We start from the raw sequence: 21487 nt of genomic DNA, 5'->3' as shown, positions 1-21487 counted from the left end.
TGAGCCCTGTGGCACCCCCACAGAGACTGCCATTATTATTATTTTTGTCTGACAGATTTACTGTCAGGGCCCAGGTCTGACAGAGTCTGTGCGGAAGATCTAGGTTCTGCTGTAGGCCTTCCTTGGTTGGGGACAGAAGCACCAGATCATCAGCAAACAGTAGACATTTGACTTCAGATTCTGTAGGGTGAATCTCTCTCTCTGTTACTCTTTCTCTCTCTCTCTTTTTCTCTCTCTGTATTTTTGACATATTTGACATATTCTGTAACAGGGTTCTGCAGCACACTCAGCACCCCTACTTCCAGCTGCTATGATGTAATCCCTGTGTAGGGTAAGACATAGTGATTAATCAGTTGTAAAATGGTTTTATATGGGCTATGATGGTCGGACCAGAGTTTTTCATTCAAGGTCACATACTATAAAAAATAACTCCTGGAAAAACATCTGGGCCCTGTCAAAATGCATGAATCTTGCACTTGTTCATATTAATTTTATTTTAAAACTAGACTAACAGGGGGGGGGGGTTCCATTACACAGACACAGAGACAAGTGCGATTAGACAATATAACTAACATGGCTGAGCTTGCTTTATGCAGGATTGCATTGTGTAGGCCTATGCATCTGTAGTTAAAAACACTATTTGTTGACTGATTCATTCAAGTCAATAATTTTGGATTGAAAAGGCCTAAGTAGTTTAGCCAACCGAAGTTTGAATATAAACCAAATATAATTTATTTTAACACAAATACATTGGCTTAAGTTATAAATACATAATGTTACCACTTCCTTTCCCCTGGCCAGATGAGACAGGGCACATCAGTAGACTACAGTTGATCAGACTGAAAAAATTGTCTCATTTGCATCCCATATACAGCATATCAGATTGCTAATCGAAGACGTGGATGTCGATTAAGGCAGCCCCCGGCACCTCTCTGATTCAGAGGGGTTGGGTTAAATGCGGAAGACACATTTCAGTTGAAGGCATTCAGTTGTACAACTGACTAGGTATCCCCCTTTCCTTTTCCCATTTCCCTAATTGTCATGCTCGTCATAATGAGTGGACCAAAGAGCAGCGTGATCTGGGTTCCACATCTTTTTATTACTAGGTGAAACTCACAGCAAAACAAAACAACAAAATAGGGCTAACAGTCAAGATCCCACAAAGCACAATGGGGTAATGGCTGCCTAACTATGATCCCCAATCAGAGACAACGATAAACAGCTGCCTCTGATTGGGAACCATACCAGGCCAACATAGATCATTAAACACCTTGATAACCCACCCTAGTCATTGTCACGCCCCAACCAACATAGAGAATAAAGAGCTCTCTATGGTCAGGGTGTGACACTAATGTTTAGGTGTAGGGTGCTACAACATTTCTGTAAATACTTTTTGCTTCTGTCTGTCGGGATGACTTCTTTACTAGTTTGCTAAATAAATATCGGAGGAAAGTGAAGAGTGCACTCTGCTTTTTGTAGATGTGCTTCAAGTCTGGTCCGCGACATGTGATTCCCACGTAGAAATATGTAGTGGTCAATATGTAGGGACCTATTGAACAGTACCTATGTGATGATGTGAGCTCCCTACTGCGGTCTCCTTTCCCCATACACACCAAGTAGTCTACCAACAATTCCGTTTCTATCAAATTCATTACATGCCGTTTAAATTAAACGTATTAGTACAGAATTTGTTTGTGCTATTAAAGGTAACAGGCTCAAGGACTTATGTAATTTTGTTTTTTTAAGAGTCCGTATGGGAGTTGCAGCGATAGGACAAGACTGTAACTACCAATTGGGGAGAAAAATGGGTTAAAAATGTACAAAAACCAAAAAAGTGTGCAATGTTATGGTTTCTCTCCAATTGGGTGCGCTGGGGTATTGTGGGTAGTGTGGGTAAATTTGGTATTGTCTGTATATAGGCCCGTTCTTTACCATTATCGGGAGGACTGCTGTGAAAGTAACATGTGTTGTTAAGTTCTCTAAATGAACTGTGTTCTTGGCCTGTTATAGGCTTTAAACGTTTTGCCTTTCGTAGCCGTTTGGTTGCTACTATGTGCTATTGTTCTCTATTGACATTTTGTCTCCTGTGTTGACTGCAATACGAGAACGTAATTTCTGGATAAATTCTGAGCCATTTTTGGTCATATTCACCTGCGCTATTTTCACTGGACTGCAAATAAAACCTTAATTTTGCACCATATTTGTATCTCTGATTCTCTTGTGCTGGATCCCGTGATAACACAGTACCCTAATGTTTTGAAAAAAACAAAAATTGTGTGTTTTTGGCCCTAAAGCTTAGGCTTATGCACTAATGCCAGATAAAAAAATAATGAAAAAACACCTAAATGTAGCCTATAGATATGAATTACACATTTTAAAAAATGCATTTCTCTTTATTCAACCGGCCCGCCACACACCCGCCCTTCATCCATACAATATTTAATGACCTTAAACCCGCCCTCCTGCAGTAGCAGCAGGGTATATGCAGCAGTAGCAGCAGGGTATATGTAGCTGTAGGGTATATGCAGCAGTAGCAGCAGGGTATATGTAGCAGCAGGGTATATGTAGCAGTAGGGTATATGCAGCAGTAGCAGCAGGGTATATGTAGCAGTAGCAGCAGGGTATATGTAGCAGTAGCAGCAGGGTATATGTAGCAGAAGCAATAGGGTATATGCACCAGTAGCAGCAGGGTATATGCAGCAGTAGCAGCAGGGTATATGGAGCAGTAGCAGCAGGGTATATTTAGCAGTAGCAGTAAGGTATATGCAGCAGTAGCAGCAGGGTATATGTAGCAGTAGCAGCAGGGTATATGTAGCAGTAGCAGTAGGGTATATGCAGCAGTAGCAGCAGGGTATATGCAGCAGTAGCAGCAGGGTATATGGAGCAGTAGCAGCAGGGTATATGTAGCAGTAGCAGTAAGGTATATGCAGCAGTAGCAGCAGGGTATATGTAGCAGTAGCAGCAGGGTATATGCAGCAGTAGCAGTAGGGTATATGCAGGCAGTAGCAGGCAGGTATATGTGCAGCTGGGTATATGCAGCAGTAAGCAGTACGGGTATATGTAGCAGCAGGGTATATGCAGCAGTAGCAGTAGGTATATGCAGCAGTAGCAGTAGGGTAATATGCAGCAGCAGGGTATATGCAGCAAGTAGCAGCAGGGGTATATGGCAGTCAGTAGCAGTAGGGTATATTTGCAGCAGTAGCAGCAGGGTATATGTAGCAGCAGGGTATATGCAGCAGTAGCAGCAGGGTATATGTAGCAGTAGCAGCAGGGTATGTGGAGCAGTAGCAGAATGTGCTTGTATTAAATGTAGCATCACAAATGTTTACACGGTGTGTGTATGTGTAAGTATGTGTAAGTATGTGTAAGTATGTGTGAGTGTCTGTGTAGAGACCAGTGCCACCTGGAATAGACCTGCCACCAGGTATAAAGACAATGTTGGAGATTGACTGTCACCTGCAGTTATGGAGATTACCTTCCATTATAATTCATTGGCTGATCCCTCCTGATGACCATATACTCAACAGGCGGACCGCGGACCGGATCTGGACACAGAACGGGGTCAATACGGGGTTCCATATGGGTTACGAGGGGTGGGTTTGTTACTAAGCCCATTAATGACTATATCCATCAGGACCTTTGACCTTTGACATTTGCCATCTCGGAAATGTGTGTGACTGGACCTTCTCAAATAGTAGACCTGGTTGACTACTTCAAAATGGTGAAAGTCCTCAATAGCGTGGTCCACGGCATTAGAGTCCTCTATTTATCTTATGGATTTACGTGAATCTAACTGGTCAAGACACTCACACTTACACTCACGCACACACACGCACGCACACACACACACACACACACACACACACAACGCCTGCAGAACTTTGATTGGAAGGCTACTAATTGTGCACGAGTTGAAGAATCATGAGGTAAGGCAGTTGTCCCTCTTTTCATCCTTTTTGTGTCAATTTTTTTTTATTAATCCAAATCAAAAGTGCTGGGGAGCTGTGGTTTATCCCACTGTTGCATGGGCTCAACCAAGATCACGACGGACAGTTTCATTAAGCAGCATTATAATTAAATACTATCCTGTACAAACTCTGTCAAACACTTAATAAGATTACATTTTAGGGGAATACAATTGAGAACATTGTATTTGATGGTTCAACCAACTGTCAACTAGTCTATAATTACTGTTTGGTTTCACTTCTTGATCCCTTAAAAATTGTGAGCCACTCCCTTTTTTGCGTGTTTTCTGCATCAATCTTTACAGTACATAATATTTGTCTAAGGGTAACAGTTCTGCCCAAACTGGTCTCATATTTCCCCCTTTACATTTCAAACAATCACAATGTTTCTGTTTTAAAAGAACAGAAGACAAAAAAATAGGGGGGGGGGGGATTCTCCTCCAACATTAACCAATCACAACCCTAAACACCTGTATGTTAAGGTATTAGCATTGTAAAAATGTCAAACGTCACTTTTATGATCGCTTCAAATGTGTATGTTACTAAAAGGCAAAGGACCACGTAGCCTCAGGTCGTTTTCATGACGTAACCAACTGCTCTAAATGAAGTGAAGATGTTTTATAAATGCTGAGAGATCAAAACAAAACAATATACATCATAGCATAAAAAACGTACATTAAGTAAGTCTAGACATACAGTATAAGCTTTACAAATGATTGATTGATTGAAATACTGCATGTGTCTGAGTTATAAGTGTCATTGTAAATAAGAATTTGTTCTTAAACTGACTTGCCTAGTTAAATAAAGGTTAAATATATTTTTTATTTTTTTAAATAAGGGGGATAAGGCACAGGTGAATAAATCAGTGCTTAACTCTTAGGCTGTATTTATTTTCTTATCCTGTGTTTTTCTTTCTTATTAACATCTGCACATCTATCACTCCAGTGTTAATGCTAAATTGTAATTATTTTGCCTCTGTGGTCTATTTATTGCCTTACCTCCCTAATCTTCTACATTTGCACACATTGTACATAGATATTTTTATATTGTGTTATTGACTGTACGTTCGTTTATGTGTAACTTTGTGTTGTTTTTGTCACACTGCTTTGTTTTTGTAACGAACGTCGTAATCCTTCTCGTCTGAGGAYGAGCAAGGATCGGACCAAAWCGCAGCGTGGTATGTATCCATATTTATTCGAACACTTATTAAACACGAACAAAAACAATAAACAAAATGAAACCAACGACGCTACAGTCCTGAACATGTGAACCTATAAAACAAAGAACGCAACGAATAGGAACAATCASCCACAAACAAACAGTGAACACAGCCTACCTAAATATGGTTCCCAATCAGAGACAACGTAAAACACCTGCCTCTGATTGAGAACCATATCAGGCAAATCAGACACACCTAAACCAATGAGACACATAACATAGACTACACCCACCCAGCTCACGTCCTGACCAACTAAACAAAGACTAAACAAAGGAAATAAAGTCAGGAACGTGACAGTTTTATCTTGGCCAGGTCGCAGTTGTAAATGAGAACTTGTTCTCAACTGGCCTATCTGGTTAGATAAAGGTTTTATATTTTTTAAACTCTTAGGCTGTAAGGTAGGAGGATTTTATAACCCATGGCTCACGTCACCCAAACATTTACATTTACATTTAAGTCATTTAGCAGACGCTCTTATCCAGAGCGACTTACAAATTGGTGCATTCACCTTATGATATCCAGTGGAACAACCACTTTACAATAGTGCATCTAACTCTTTTAAGGGGGAGGGGGGGGGGGTTAGAAGGATTACTTTATCCAAACAGACCTCTGTTGCAATTTATTTTATGTCATGTCATGTTTTATAAATTAACATTTTCTCTGTATGCTGGGGCAAGTCTCAGGTTAAAATCACAATCTTCGAATCTTTAAAACCATACAAAAGCAAACTTTATTAATAGTCCTCACAGCATTTAGGAAGGGATGCATGGGTTTTGGCGTGTCCCGAAGAGGGAAGCCGGTTTCTCTGACGATGCTGAAAGAATGTAATACATTAATAGGAAAAAAAGACACAGGATAAGAAAATAAATACATTTATAATGTTCAGTAGAGCGAAGTGACCTAACAAACTATTGTGTGGTGTGACAGCCCACGATATTTCATAATGTATCTTGCAATAGCTTTCATAACAGAGTGGTTGCCATAGTGGCCTCTAAACCCAGACTAGGATGTGATTATGTGACAAGGCCATGCATAACATAAGGTGTGTCTTGGTGAGGCTCATAAAAATGGATGCTATTTAAAACAGAAATAGAGCTTATTACTAATGCTCATTCACAAACAAGTGTCCAAAAACCTATGGAAATGGTTTTAACATGATAGGTACTTACTGTAGAGCATGGGAAGAGATTAATAAGTAGCATGACATGATTAAAAGGTATATCACATTGTACTTGATGACAACATTCATTAAAAGTCATGAACATTCAAGTGTTACATTACAAGGCTTTAACATCTACATAAACATTAACATTATCTTATAGAATGGTTTTCAAACCTCTGTTCTGGTGTGGTGCTAGTTTCCTGTGTGGTGCTATTTTCTAGCTAGTTTCAAGTATGGTGCTAGTTTCTAGTGTGGTGCTAGTTTCTAGCTAGTTTCCAGTATGGTGCTAGATTCTAGCTAGTGTCCAGTGTGGTGCTAGTTTCCTGTTTGGAGCTAGTTTCCTGTATAGTGCTAGTTTCTAGTGTGTGGTGCTAGTTTCTAGCTAGTTTCCAGTGTGGTGCTAGTTTCCAGTGTGGTGCGATTTTCTAGCTATTTTCCAGTGTGGTGCTCGTTTCTAGTGTAGTGGTAGTTTCTAGCTAGTTTCCAGTGTGGTGCTAGTTTCCAGTGTGGTGCTAGTTTCTAGTGTGGTGCTAGTTTCTAGTGTGGTGCTAGTTTCCAGTGTGGTGCTAGATTCTAGTGTGGTGCTAGTTTCTAGTGTGGTGCTAGGTTTTCTAGTGTAGTGGTAGTTTCTGCTAGTTTCCAGTGTGGTGCTAGTTTCCAGTGTGGTGCTAGTTTTTTCTAGTGTGGTGCTAGTGTGTTCTAGTCTAGTTTCCAGTTGTGGTGCTAGTTTCTAGTGTGGTGCTAGTTTCTAGTGTGATGCTATTTTCTAGCTATTTTCTAGTATGGTGCTAGTTTCTAAGTGTGATGCTATTTTCTAGCTATTTTCTAGTATGGTGCTAGTTTCTAGCTAGTTTCTAATGCGCTAGTTTATAGTGTTGTGCTAGTTTATAGTGTGGTGATATTTTCTATTGTGGTGCTAGTTTTTGTATTGTGCTATTTTCTATCTAGTTTCCAGTATGGTGCTAGTTCCTAGTGTGGTGCTATTTTCTAGTGTGGTGCTATTTCTATCTAGTTTCCAGTGTGCTATTTCTAGTTGTCGATTCATGTAGTTCCGTATGTGCTAGTTTCTAGTGTGTTTCTATTTTCTAGTGTGGTGCTATTTTCTAGCTAGTTTCCAGTGGGGTGCTAGTTTCTAGTGTGGTGCGATTTTCTAGTGTGGTGCTAGTTCTAGTGTGGTGCTAGTTTCTAGTATGGTAATATTTTCTAGCTAGTTTCCAGTGGGGTGCTAGTTTTCAGCTAATTTCTAATGTGCTAGGTTCTAGTGTGGTGCTAGTTTATAGTGTGGTGCTAGTTTCTAGTGAGGTGCTAGTTTCTAGTGAGGTGCTAGTTTCTAGTGTGGTGCAGTTTTTCTAGTGTGTTGCTAGTTTCTAGCTATTTTCCAGTTTGGTGCTAGTTTCTAGTATGGTGCTATTTTCTAGCTAGTTTCCAGTATGGTGCTAGTTTCTAGCTAGTTTCTAATGCGCTAGTTTATAGTGTGTTGCTATTTTCTAGTGAGGTGCTAGTTTCTAGTGTGGTGCTAGTTTCTAGCTAGTTTCCAGTGTGGTGCTAGTTTCCAGTGTGGTGCTAGTTTCTAGTGTGTGCTAGATTCTAGTGTGGTGCTAGTTTCCAGTGTGGTGCTAGTTTCTAGTGAGTGTGCTAGTTTCCTAGTGTGGTGCTAGTTTCTAGTGAGGTGCTAGTTTTAGTGTGGTGCTAGTTTCCAGTGTGGTGCTAGTTTCCAGTGTGGTGCTAGTTTCTAGTGTAGTGCTAGTTTCCAGTGTGGTGCTAGTTTCTAGTGAGGTGCTAGTTTCTAGTGTGGTGCTAGTTTCTAGCTAGTTTCTGTGTGGTGCTAGTTTCTAGTTTGGTGCTAAGTTCTAGCTAGTTTCTAGTGTTGGTGCTATTAGTGTGGTGCTAGTTTCTAGTGAGGTGGTAGTTTCTAGTGTGGTGGTAGTTTCTAGTGTAGTGGTAGTTTCTAGTGTGGTGGTAGTTTCTAGTGTAGTGCTATTTTCCAGTGTGGTGGTAGTTTCTAGTGTGGTGGTAGTTTCTAGTGTAGTGGTAGTTTCTAGTGTGGTGGTAGTTTAGTGTAGTGGTAGTTTCTAGTGTGGTGTAGTTTTCTAGTGTGGTGCTAGTTCTAGTGTGGTGCTAGTTTCTAGTGTGGTCCTAGTTTCCAGTGTGGTGCTATTTTCCAGTGTGGTGCTATTTTCCAGTGTGGTGGTAGTTTGTAGTGTAGTGGTAGTTTCTAGTGTAGTGTAGTTTCTAGTGTGGTGCTAGTTTCTAGTGTGGTGCTAGTTTTAGTGTGGTGCTAGTTTCCAGTGTGGTGCTATTTTCCAGTGTGGTGCTATTTTCCAGTGTGGTGGTAGTTTGTAGTGTAGTGTTGTAGTTTGTAGTGTAGTGGTAGTTTCTAGTGTGGTGGTAGTTTCTAGTGTGGTGCTAGTTTCTAGTTTGGTGCTAATTTCTAGCTAGTTTCTAGTGTTGTGCCAGTTTCTAGTGTGGTGCTAGCTTCTAGTGTGGTGCTAGCTTCTAGTGTAGTGGTAGTTTCTAGTGTGGTGCTAGTTTCTAGTTTGGTTGCTAATTTCTAGCTAGCTTTCTTAGATGTGGTGGTAGTTTATAGTGTGGTGCTAGCTTCCAGTGTGGTGCTAGTTTCTAGTTGTGGTGCTAGTTTCTAGCTAATTACCAGTGTGGTGCTAGTTTCTATTGTGGTGCTAGTTTATAGTGTGGTGCTAGTTTATAGTGTGGTGCTATTTTATAGTGTGGTGCTAGTTTATAGTGTGGTGCTATTTTTAGCTAGTTTCCAGTGATGCTAGTTTCCAGTGTTGTGCCAGTTTCTAGTGTGGTGCTAAGTTTCTAGTGTGGTGCTAGTATCTAGTGTGGTGTAGTTTCCAGTGTGCTGCTAGTTCTAGCTAGTTTCTAGTGTGGTGCTAGTTTCCAGTGTGGTGCTAGTTTCTAGTGGGCGCTAGTTTCTAGTGTGGTGCTAGTTTCTAGTGTGGTGCTAGTTTTTAGCTAGTTTCAGTGTGGTGCTAGTTTCTAGTTTGGTGCTATTTTCTAGTGTGGGTCTAGTTTCTAGTGTGGTGTTAGTTTCCAGTGTGGTGCTAGTTTCTAGCTAGTTTCCAGTGTGTGCTAGTTTCTAGTTTGGTGCTATTTTCTAGTGTGGTGCTAGTTTCTAGTGTGGTGCTAGTTTCTGCTAGTTTCCAATGTCGTGCTAGTTTCTAGTCTGGTGCTAGTTTCTAGTGTGGTGCTAGTTTCTATTGTGGTGCTAGTTTTTTGTGTGGTGCTATTTTCTAGCTAGTTTCCAGTGTGGTGCTAGTTTCTAGTGGTGTGTGTTATTTTCTAGCTAGTTTCTAGTGTGATTGCTAGTTTTTCTAGTGGGTTGTCTAGTTTCAGTTTGGTGCTAGTTTTTAGTAGTTTTCCAGTGTGGTGCTAGTTTCTAGCTAGTTTCAAGCGTAGTGCTAGTTTCTAGCTAGTTTCTAGTTTGTGGTGCTAGTTTCTAGTGTGGTGCTAGTTTCTAGCTAGTTTCCTTTGTGGTGCTAATTTCTAGTGTTGTGCTATTTACTAGCTAGATTCTAGGTGCTATTTTCTAGTGTGGTGCTAGTTTCTAGTGTGGTGATATTTTCTCCTGTGGTGCTAGTTTCTAGCTGGTTTCCAGTGAGGTACAAGTTTCAAGCGTTGTGCTAGTTTCTAGCTAGTTTCTAGTGTGGGGTGCTAGTATCTAGTGTGGTGCTAGTTTCTAGCTAGTTTCTATTGTGTGGTGCTAGTTTCTAGTGAAGTGCTAGTTTCTATCTAGTTTCTAGTGTGGTGCTAGTTTCCTTTGTGGTGCTAWTTTTTTGTGTTGTGCTATTTTCTAGCTAGATTCCAGTGTGGTGCTAGTTTCTAGTGTGGTGCTAGTTGCTAGTGTGGTGCTAGTTTCTAGCTAGTTTCCAGTGCAGTGCTAGTTTCTGGTGAGGTGCTAGTTTCCAGCTACTTTCTAGTTTGTGGTGCTAGTTTCTAGAGTGGTGCTATTTTCTAGCTAGTTTCCAGTTTGGTTCTCTTTTCTAGCTCGTTTGTATTGTGGTGCTCGTTTATAGTGAGGTGCTAGTTTATTATTGTTGTGTTGCAGCAGGTTATTGTATTATCATTCAAACTGTTAAATTACAAATATTTTATTTTTCATTATTTTTAGAAAGTATTTTTTGGGATCTGTTTAACCAAAGCAATAACACCCATGAAAACTCCAATGCCTTGACAATATTGAATTTAAAAAAATCCTTTATATACAGTTGAAGTCAGAAGTTTACATACCTCGTAGCCAAATACATTTAAACTCAGTTTTTCACAATTCCTGACATTTAACCCTAGTKAAAATTCCCTGTCTTAGGTCAGTTAGGATCACCACTTTATTTTAAGAATGTTAAATCTCAGAATAATAGTAGAGAGGATGATTTATTTCAGCTTTTATTTATTTCATCACATTCCCAGTGGGTCAGAAGTTTACATACACTCAATTAGTATTTGGTAGCTTTGCCTTTCAATTGTTTAACTTGGATCAAACGTTTCGGGTAGCCTTCCACAAGCTTCCCACAATAAGTTGGGTGAATTTTGGCCSATTCCTCCTGACAGAGCTGGTGTAACTGAGTCAGGTTTGTAGGCCACGTTTGCTCGCACATGCTTTTTCAGTTCTGCCCACAAATTTTCCATAGAATTGAGGTCAGGGCTTTGTGATGGCCACTCCAATACCTTGACTTTGGTTTTTGTCCTTAAGCCATTTTGCCACAACTTTGGAAGTATGCTTGGGGTCATTGTCCATTTGGAAGACCCATTTGCGACAAGCTTTACCTTCCTGACTGATGTCTTGAGATGTTGCTTCAATATGTCCACATCATTTTCCTCCCTCATGATGCCATCTATTTTGAAGTGCACCAGTCCTCCTGCAGCAAAGCACCCCACAACATGATGCTGCCACCCCCGTGCTTCACAGTTGGGATGGTGTTCTTCGGCTTGCAAACCTCCCCCTTTTCCTCCAAACATAACGATGGTCATTATTGCCAACATTTCTATTTTTGTTTCATCAGACCAGAGGACATTTCTCCAAAAAGTACGATTTTGTCCCCATGTGCAAACTGTAGTCTGGCTTTTTTATGGCGGTTTTGGAGCAGTGGCTTCTTCCTTGCTGAGCTGGCCTTTCAGGTTATGTCCATATAGGACTTGTTTTAGTGTGGATATAGATACTTTTGTACCTGTTTCCTCCAGCATCTTCACAAGGTCCTTTGTTGTTGTTCTGGGATTGATTTGCACTTTTCCCACCAAAGTACGTTCATCTCTAGGAGACAGAATGCGTCTCCTTCCTGAGCGGTATGACGGCTGCGTGGTCCCATGGTGTTTATACTTGCGTACTATTGTTTGTACAGATGAATGTGGTACCTTCAGGTGTTTGGAAATTGCTCCCAAGGATGAACCAGACTTGTGGAGGTCTACCATTTTTTTTTCTGAAGTATTGGCTGATTTCTTTTGATTTTCCCATGATGTCAAGCAAAGAGGCACTGAGTTTGAAGGTAGGCCTTGAAATARATCCACAGGTACACCTCCAATTGCCTCAAATCATGTCAATTAGCCTATCAGAAGCTTCTAAAGCCATGACATCATTTTCTGGAATTTTCCAAGCTGTTTAAAGGCACAGTCAACTTAGTGTATGTAAACTTCTGACCCACTGGAATTTTGATACAGTGAATTATAAGTAAAATAATCTGTCTGTAAACAATTGTTGGGAAAATTACTTGTGTCCTGCACAAAGTAGATGTTCTAACCGACTTTCCAAAACTATAGTTTGTTTACAAGAKATTTGTGGAGTGGTTGAATAACAAGTTTTAATGACTCCAACCTAAGTGTATGTAAACTTCAGCTGTACCACCACCTCAGAGAAATATATTTAACAAACAAATACATTAATATCATCGCTTGTAGCCAATCATTTGACTCACACTGAAAACTTACTTGATTATTGTTTGTTATTAATTAAACACTAAAAGTTTGTTCAACGTTCAAAGCTAAATTAGAATTGTACCACGTTACAGGGTGTAACTTGTGGTGTGTCCCACTTAACTTTGCTGGAAGACACCAGCTGTGTCACCCATCTCTACATATCTATGATGTCACGGTACACTTGATCCTTCTCTCTCCACCAAGCAATAAAGACTTTGTATTTGTTCGAAATTATACACCAGTAACTGCCAAAATAATGCACGTACTTAAGTAAAATGAGGCATACAAAGTGTCAGAGGAAGAATTTTGATTCAAAGATAATTTTCCTGCTGTATGCCAGTAACATCTTGCTTGTTGGGGATTGGAATGTCTACCCAGGCACTGAATGTCCCAAAGCAAGCTCAATATAACTGGACAAACTGCCCTGGTTACGTGGAAATCTGAGACCAAGCTAGTTTTACAGGGTTGTAAATCGTCCGTGGCTTAAACAGCATATCAGTCCAAGTCGTAAACATTATGGGGAACTTGATCCAATGGTAGAAGACTCATTACTACTGTACATTTCTCTCTCTCTCTCTCTCTCTCTCTCTCTCTCTCTCTCTCTCTCTCTCTCTCAATTCAGGGGCTTTATTGCATGGGAAACATGTGTTAACATTGCCAAAGCAAGTGAGGTAGATAATATACAAAAGTGAAATAAACAATAAAAATTACAGTAAACATTACACATACAGAAGTTTCAAAACAATAAAGACATTACAAATGTCATATTCTTCTCTCTCTCTCTCACTCACTCCTCACACTCAACACCACACACACACACACACACACACACACACACACACACACACACACACACACACACACACACACACACAACACACACACACACACACACACACACACACACAAGCCCTACTGCATATCTTCTTTGGGCAGTACCAAGAACAGCGCTTGCATAGAAGCGGAACCATCTTTTACTGTCTAGTGACGCACGTTTGACAGCAATTACAGCTAGGTCATTTTGAATAAGCATCCACCAACGTTTTACATATCTTGGTTTTACTTTATGTCAATACATTGAAATGAAATACACGAATATAGGAGTGGGACAATTATATAGTTCAAATTGTACAACAACACAGAACAAACAAAAAAAAGATTTGTTGTTAATGGAGGATCTCTTGCTTCTCATCTCATCTGGTGTTGACTGAAAGTAAACAGGAAATACAATGTGTATTCAATGTGTATTTCCTAATGCAAATAATCATGCAGGGTCCCACAAAGTGACTGTACTCGAACACTTTTCTCCCACAATGGTGTAGTTCTAAGAGTATACCACTGGGGGCAGTTAAGAACCAAGGCAAGAGTACACAGTGCTATATTTATACTGATGTTCATGCAGGGTGACACAGATGGAACTATGTGGGCATTATCCATGATTCCAACACGGAATATTTTGGGATTGTATGGAAGACTGATTTCCTCTCACTACTGGTATTCTGTCTCACTTCAACTCGACCTTCTGATTGAAACGAAGTGATTCTGGTGCAGAGGCATGGTCTTGTTGTTCAGAGACTACCCATCATGCATTAGTTTGCATGGAATTCTTCATATTCTCAATCTTAACCATATGCTTGGGCTTTTGGTATGGTTAATAATATCAGGTTTGATGTGAAGCCCACCTTAAATGCATAAGTGCCAGGGAGATCATATGATGACGGGGGGGGGGTCACTTAGCTCTACACTGAGAGGGTTGTGTGCTCCAGCCGTACCATTGCAGATTATTTCAGCTGAACCCTTTAAGCTATAACCACGGTTGCATGAATACAAAACAACTAATTCTTCAGATGTGGAACGAAATACAAAATCGCAATCTTTTCTGTGCTGAAATTTAAGTGAGAGATTATTTCACACAAAAAAAAGTGTCATAAAATGTTTCCATGCAATGATGGGAACGAGAACAATCCCTACTATTATAATAAACATAAAACCCTGCTGAAATATCATACTGTAGCCATGTACAATGTATAATAGAACCAGCATACAAGGTGCTGGAACTACCCATACTACAGTACCTCAACTCTACTTGGAAAAATACAGGTGCTACACAGAGACGGCATCAATTCACATACAATTAAGTCGATATACGCTACGCAGTGTAATGAGAATCCCTAATAACAGTTGTATTTGTTACGTTTGCTATGTAACCCTTGTGAATGATTGTTGTGCGTTCCTTTTTGGACTCACCTCATATGTCCTAAAGGGAGCCACAGTACCGGTCTACGCTAAACAGTTGTTACGTTAGCTCACGAAACAAGGAGAGTTGTTATATATAATAGAATTATAATAGCCTTCATTTCTCAGAACAAGAATAGACTGACGAGTTTCAGAAGAAAGTACTTTGTTTCTAGCCATTTGAGCCTGTAATCGAACCCACAAATGCTGATGCTCCAGATACTCAACTAGTCTAAAGAAGGCCAGTTTTATTTATTTTTAAATCAGGACAACATAATTGCAAAAGGGTTTTCTAATGATCAATTAGCCTTCTAAAATGATGAACTTGGATTAGCTAACACAACGTGCCATTGGAACACAGGAGTGATGGTTGCTGGTAATGGGCCCAGTCGCCTTGTAGATTATCCCAAAAAGAATTTACAACTAAACATGTCTACACTGTATTTCTGATCAATGTTATTTTAATGGACAAAAAAAAAAAGGCACATTTCTAAGTGACCCCAAACTTTTGAACAGTAGTGTATGTATGTACACACATAGTATATAGTGATCAGAGCCCTGGAGGGGGGTTGCAGTGAGATTAGTAGCGTATTGCCTGCCTGGGAAAAGGGTGAGGTCCAAAGAGGCAAGGAGAGGACAGAGAGAGTTGGAAAGAAATTCATCGAAGGCGGATGTCGAAGTCCCCAAGAAGACAAGTCAGCCATTGCCAGGAAATTTGCTTGTCAAGGTGTCAAGCTCATTGAGGAACTCGAAGGACACCTGGTGGGCGATAGATGACAATGTTAAACTTGAGTGAACAAGTGACAGTGACAGCATGGAATTCAAATGAGCAGATGGACAAGTGAGAGAGAGGGAGAAAATAGAAAATCACTTAAGAGAAATGAGTAGACCTGTGCCACCACCGTGATGACCAGATGCTCTCGGACTATGAGATAAAAAAACGTAGTCAGATGAAGAGCGAGCAGCTAGAGTAGCATTGTTTTCTGGGGTGATCCAGGTCTACGTCAGGGCCAAACAGTCAAGGGACTGAAGCGCAGCATAGGCTGAGATGAACRCTGCATTCTTGACCACAGATCGGCAGTGTCAAACACTGTCAGAGAGCAGGAATTCCACAAGGGTTGGGTGCTCAGGGTACACTACATTAAAAGGGTTGCAGCCAAGGGGAGGGGAGCGTCTTCTAAAACCTACAAGGATGAGAGTGAACTGGTTTAGAAAACACACGTAGTTGACAAGGCTAGATATTAAAATAACTAGGTAGGACACTCAAGTGAGAGAGTGGAGCCTTCCTCTCTCTTCATCCTCCAACAACTCCACAGAACCGTCTTTGTTTCAGCGACGGGACCACCACTTACAACTGCCACTGAGAAAACAGGGGAGACTGAAGTACTAATACTAATTGCTAATTGCCTTCCAAAAGTGAAGAGCACACCTCCCTGCACTAATTACTGATTGCCTACGAGAGGAGAAACCACTCCCCTAGATTYCTGATTGCCTAGGAGAGGAGAAACCACTCCCCCTCCAATACAGCCACTGATTACCAAAACAACAACAGTCACAAATTGCCAGTTAATAGTGAGRCAGCAGTTCACACACCAAGTAGACTAGCAGAAAGACAGGCCTTAGCTAGCAAAAAGACAGTACGAGACAACAAAAGTTTAAAATGATGCTAATCATTCCTGGAGATATCAGGAGCCCTCTAGCTATAAGATGAAGCCCTGAAAACCGTTAGCTTACAGCCCAAAACATTTTAAACTACGTCTTTAGTCTACTTAGCATAGAGAAAATCATAACAATTCCTCTCATMCCTTTTCTACAAATGACCCAAGCAATGACTTGCTTATTATACCAGCATTGCTCTTGGTGGACACATCAAAAAAAGACTCGCTTTCTAATTTGACGAGCTGTGACGCCATTGACGCTTGCAGCCTGTCTGTTTTCTCTCATTCAGTCCTGTGCATTCTAATTTGACNACACACACACACACACACACACACACACAAGCCCTACTGCATATCTTCTTTGGGCAGTACCAAGAACAGCGCTTGCATAGAAGCGGAACCATCTTTTACTGTCTAGTGACGCACGTTTGACAGCAATTACAGCTAGGTCATTTTGAATAACGATCCACCAACGTTTTACATATCTTGGTTTTACTTTATGTCAATACATTGAAATGAAATACACGAATATAGGAGTGGGACAATTATATAGTTCAAATTGTACAACAAACACAGAACAAACAAAAAAAAGATTTGTTGTTAATGGAGGATCTCTTGCTTCTCATCTCATCTGGTGTTGACTGAAAGTAAACAGGAAATACAATGTGTATTCAATGTGTATTTCCTAATGCAAATAATCATGCAGGGTCCCACAAAGTGACTGTACTCGAACACTTTTCTCCCACAATGGTGTAGTTCTAAGAGTATACCACTGGGGGGCAGTTAAGAACCAAGGCAAGAGTACACAGTGCTATATTATACTGATGTTCATGCAGGGTGACACAGATGGAACTATGTGGGCATTATCCATGATTCCAACACGGAATATTTTGGGATTGTATGGAAGACTGATTTCCTCTCACTACTGGTATTCTGTCTCACTTCAACTCGACCTTCTGATTGAAACGAAGTGATTCTGGTGCAGAGGCATGGTCTTGTTGTTCAGAGACTACCCATCATGCATTAGTTTGCATGGAATTCTTCATATTCTCAATCTTAAACCATATGCTTGGGCTTTTGGTATGGTTAATAATATCATGGTTTGAGTGTGAAGCCCACCTTAAATGCATAAGTGCCAGGGAGAATCATATGATGACGGGGGGGGGGGGTCACTTAGCTCTACACTGAGAGGGTTGTGTGCTCCAGCCGTACCCATTGCAGATTATTTCAGCTGAACCCTTTAAGCTATAACCACGGTTGCATGAATACAAAACAACTAATTCTTCAGATGTGGAACGAAATACAAAATCGCAATCTTTTCTGTGCTGAAATTTAAGTGAGAGATTATTTCACACAAAAAAAAAGTGTCATAAAATGTTTCCATGCAATGATGGGAACGAGAACAATCCCTACTATTATTTATAATATWAACATAAAACCCTGCTGAAATATCATACTGTAGCCATGTACAATGTATAATAGAACCAGCATACAAGGTGCTGGAACTACCCATACTACAGTACCTCAACTCTACTTGGAAAAATACAGGTGCTACACAGAGACGGCATCAATTCACATACAATTAAGTCGATATACGCTACGCAGTGTAATGAGAATCCCTAATAAAACAGTTGTATTTGTTACGTTTGCTATGTAACCCTTGTGAATGATTGTTGTGCGTTCCTTTTTGGACTCACCTCATATGTCCTAAAGGGAGCCACAGTACCGGTCTACGCTAAACAGTTGTTACGTTAGCTCACGAACACAAGGAGAGTTGTTATATATAATAGAATTATAATAGCCTTCATTTCTCAGAACAAGAATAGACTGACGAGTTTCAGAAGAAAGTACTTTGTTTCTAGCCATTTTGAGCCTGTAATCGAACCCACAAATGCTGATGCTCCAGATACTCAACTAGTCTAAAGAAGGCCAGTTTTATTTATTTTTAAATCAGGACAACATAATTGCAAAAGGGTTTTCTAATGATCAATTAGCCTTCTAAAATGATGAACTTGGATTAGCTAACACAACGTGCCATTGGAACACAGGAGTGATGGTTGCTGGTAATGGGCCCCTGGGCTCTTTCGCTATGTAGATTATCCCAAAAAATTTACACATTAACAATGTCTCACTGTATTTCTGATCAATGTTATTTAATGGACAAAAAAAAAAAAAAGGACATTTCTAAGTGACCCCAAACTTTTGAACAGTAGTGTATGTATGTACACACATAGTATATAGTGATCAGAGCCCTGGAGGGGGTGCAGTGAGATTAGTAGCGTATTGCCTGCCTGGGAAAAGGGTGAGGTCCAAAGAGGCAAGGAGAGGACAGAGAGAGTTGGAAGAAATTCATCGAAGGCGGATGTCGAAGTCCCAAGAAGACAAGTCAGCCTTGCCAGGAATTTGCTTGTCAAGGTGTCAAGCTCATTGAGGCTCGAAGGACACCTGGTGGGCGATAGATGACAATGTTAAATTGAGTGACAAGTGACAGTGACGCATGGAATTCAAATGAGCAGATGGACAAGTGAGAGAGAGGGAGAAATAGAAAATCACTTAAGAGAAATGAGTAGACCTGTGCACCACCGTGATGACCAGATGCTCTCGGACTATGAGATAAAAAAACGTAGTCAGATGAAGAGCGAGCAGCTAGAGTAGCATTGTTTTCTGGGGTGTCCAGGTCTACGTCAGGGCCAAACAGTCAAGGGACTGAAGCGCAGCATAGGCTGAGATGAACCCTGCATTCTTGACCACAGATCGGCAGTGTCAAACACTGTCAGAGAGCAGGAATTCCACAAGGGTTGGGTGCTCAGGGTACACTACATTAAAAGGGTTGCAGCCAGGGGAGGGGAGCGTCTTCTAAAACCTACAAGGATGAGAGTGAACTGGTTTAGAAAACACACGTAGTTGACAAGGCTAGATATTAAAATAACTAGGTAGGACACTCAAGTGAGAGAGTGGAGCCTTCCTCTCTCTTCATCCTCCAACAACTCCAGAACCGTCTTTGTTTCAGCGACGGGACCACCACTTACAACTGCCACTGAGAAAACAGGGGAGACTGAAGTACTAATACTAATTGCTAATGCCTTCCAAAAGTGAAGAGCAACTCCCTGCACTAATTACTGATTGCCTACGAGAGGAGAAACCACTCCCTAGATTCTGATTGCCTAGGAAGAGAGAAACCACTCCCCTCCAATACAGCCACTGATTACCAAACAAACAACAGTCACAATTGCCAGTTAATAGTGAGCAGCAGTTCACACACCAAGTAGACTAGCAGAAAGACAGGCCTTAGCTAGCAAAAAGACAGTACGAGACAACAAAATTTTAAAATGATGCTAATCATTCCTGGAGTATCAGGAGCCCTCTAGCTATAAGATGAAGCCCTGAAAACCGTTAGCTTACAGCCCAAAACATTTTAACTACGTCTTTAGTCTACTTAGCATAGAGAAAATCATAACAATTCCTCTCATGCCTTTTCTACAATGACCCAAGCAATGACTTGCTTATTATACCAGCATTGCTCTGGGTGGACACGTCAAAATAGACTCGCTTTCTAATTTGACGAGCTGTGACGCATTGACGCTTGCAGCCTGTCTGTTTTTCTCTCATTCAGTCCTGTGCATTCTAATTTGACGAGCTGTGACGCCATTGACGCTTGCGCCTGTCTGTTTTCTCTCATTCAGTCCTGTGAATTCTAATTTGACGAGCTGTGACGCCATTGACGCTTGCAGCCTGTCTTGTTTCTCTCATTCAGTCCTGTGCATTCTAATTTGACGAGCTGTGACGCCATTGACGCTTGCAGCCTGTCTGTTTTCTCTCATTCAGTCCTGTGCATTCTAATTTGACGAGCTGTGACGCCATTGACGCTTGCAGCCTGTCTGTTTTCTCTCATTCAGTCCTGTGCATTCTAATTTGACGAGCTGTGACGCCATTGACGCTTGCAGCCTGTCTGTTTTCTCTCATTCAGTCCTGTGCATTCTAATTTGACGAGCTGTGACGCCATTGACGCTTGCAGCCTGTCTGTTTTCTCTCATTCAGTCCTGGCATTCTAATTTGACGAGCTGTGACGCCATTGACGCTTGCAGCCTGTCTGTTTTCTCTCATTCAGTCCTGTGCATTCTAATTTGACGAGCTGTGACGCCATTGACGCTTGCAGCCTGTCTGTTTTCTCTCATTCAGTCCTGTGCATTCTAATTTGACGAGCTGTGACGCCATTGACGCTTGCAGCCTGTCTGTTTTCTCTCATTCAGTCCTGTGCATTCTAATTTGACGAGCTGTGACGCCATTGACGCTTGCAGCCTGTCTGTTTTCTCTCATTCAGTCCTGTGCATTCTAATTTGACGAGCTGTGACGCCATTGACGCTTGCAGCCTGTCTGTTTTCTCTCATTCAGTCCTGTGCATTCTAATTTGACGAGCTGTGACGCCATTGACGCTTGCAGCCTGTCTGTTTTCTCTCATTCAGTCCTGTGCATTCTAATTTGACGAGCTGTGACGCCATTGACGCTTGCAGCCTGTCTGTTTTCTCTCATTCAGTCCTGTGCATTCTAATTTGACGAGCTGTGACGCCATTGACGCTTGCAGCCTGTCTGTTTTCTCTCATTCAGTCCTGTGCATTCTAATTTGACGAGCTGTGACGCCATTGACGCTTGCAGCCTGTCTGTTTTCTCTCATTCAGTCCTGTGCATTCTAATTTGACGAGCTGTGACGCCATTGACGCTTGCAGCCTGTCTGTTTTCTCTCATTCAGTCCTGTGCATTCTAATTTGACGAGCTGTGACGCCATTGACGCTTGCAGCCTGTCTGTTTTCTCTCATTCAGTCCTGTGCATTCTAATTTGACGAGCTGTGACGCCATTGACGCTTGCAGCCTGTCTGTTTTCTCTCATTCAGTCCTGTGCATTCTAATTTGACGAGCTGTGACGCCATTGACGCTTGCAGCCTGTCTGTTTTCTCTCATTCAGTCCTGTGCATTCTAATTTGACGAGCTGTGACGCCATTGACGCTTGCAGCCTGTCTGTTTTCTCTCATTCAGTCCTGTGCATTCTAATTTGACGAGCTGTGACGCCATTGACGCTTGCAGCCTGTCTGTTTTCTCTCATTCAGTCCTGTGCATTCTAATTTGACGAGCTGTGACGCCATTGACGCTTGCGGCCTGTCTGTTTTCTCTCATTCAGTCCTGTGCATTCTAATTTGACGAGCTGTGACGCCATTTGACGTTGCAGCCTGTCTGTTTTCTCTCATTCAGTCCTGTGCATTCTAATTTGACGAGCTGTGACGCCATTGACGCTTGCAGCCTGTCTGTTTTCTCTCATTCAGTCCTG

At 41.2% G+C, this 21487-nt stretch overlaps 1 pseudogene; it reads right to left on the bottom strand.

Moving 5' to 3' along the window:
• LOC112073469 (uncharacterized) overlaps positions 1-21487 on the bottom strand; it is a 55786-nt pseudogene that overhangs the window by 17640 nt on the left and 16659 nt on the right.

The sequence above is a fragment of the Salvelinus sp. IW2-2015 genome, unplaced genomic scaffold, assembly GCF_002910315.2.
Source record: "Salvelinus sp. IW2-2015 unplaced genomic scaffold, ASM291031v2 Un_scaffold2272, whole genome shotgun sequence".
NCBI lineage: Eukaryota > Metazoa > Chordata > Actinopteri > Salmoniformes > Salmonidae > Salvelinus > Salvelinus sp. IW2-2015.
This window is presented reverse-complemented; position numbering and strand designations above follow the sequence as displayed.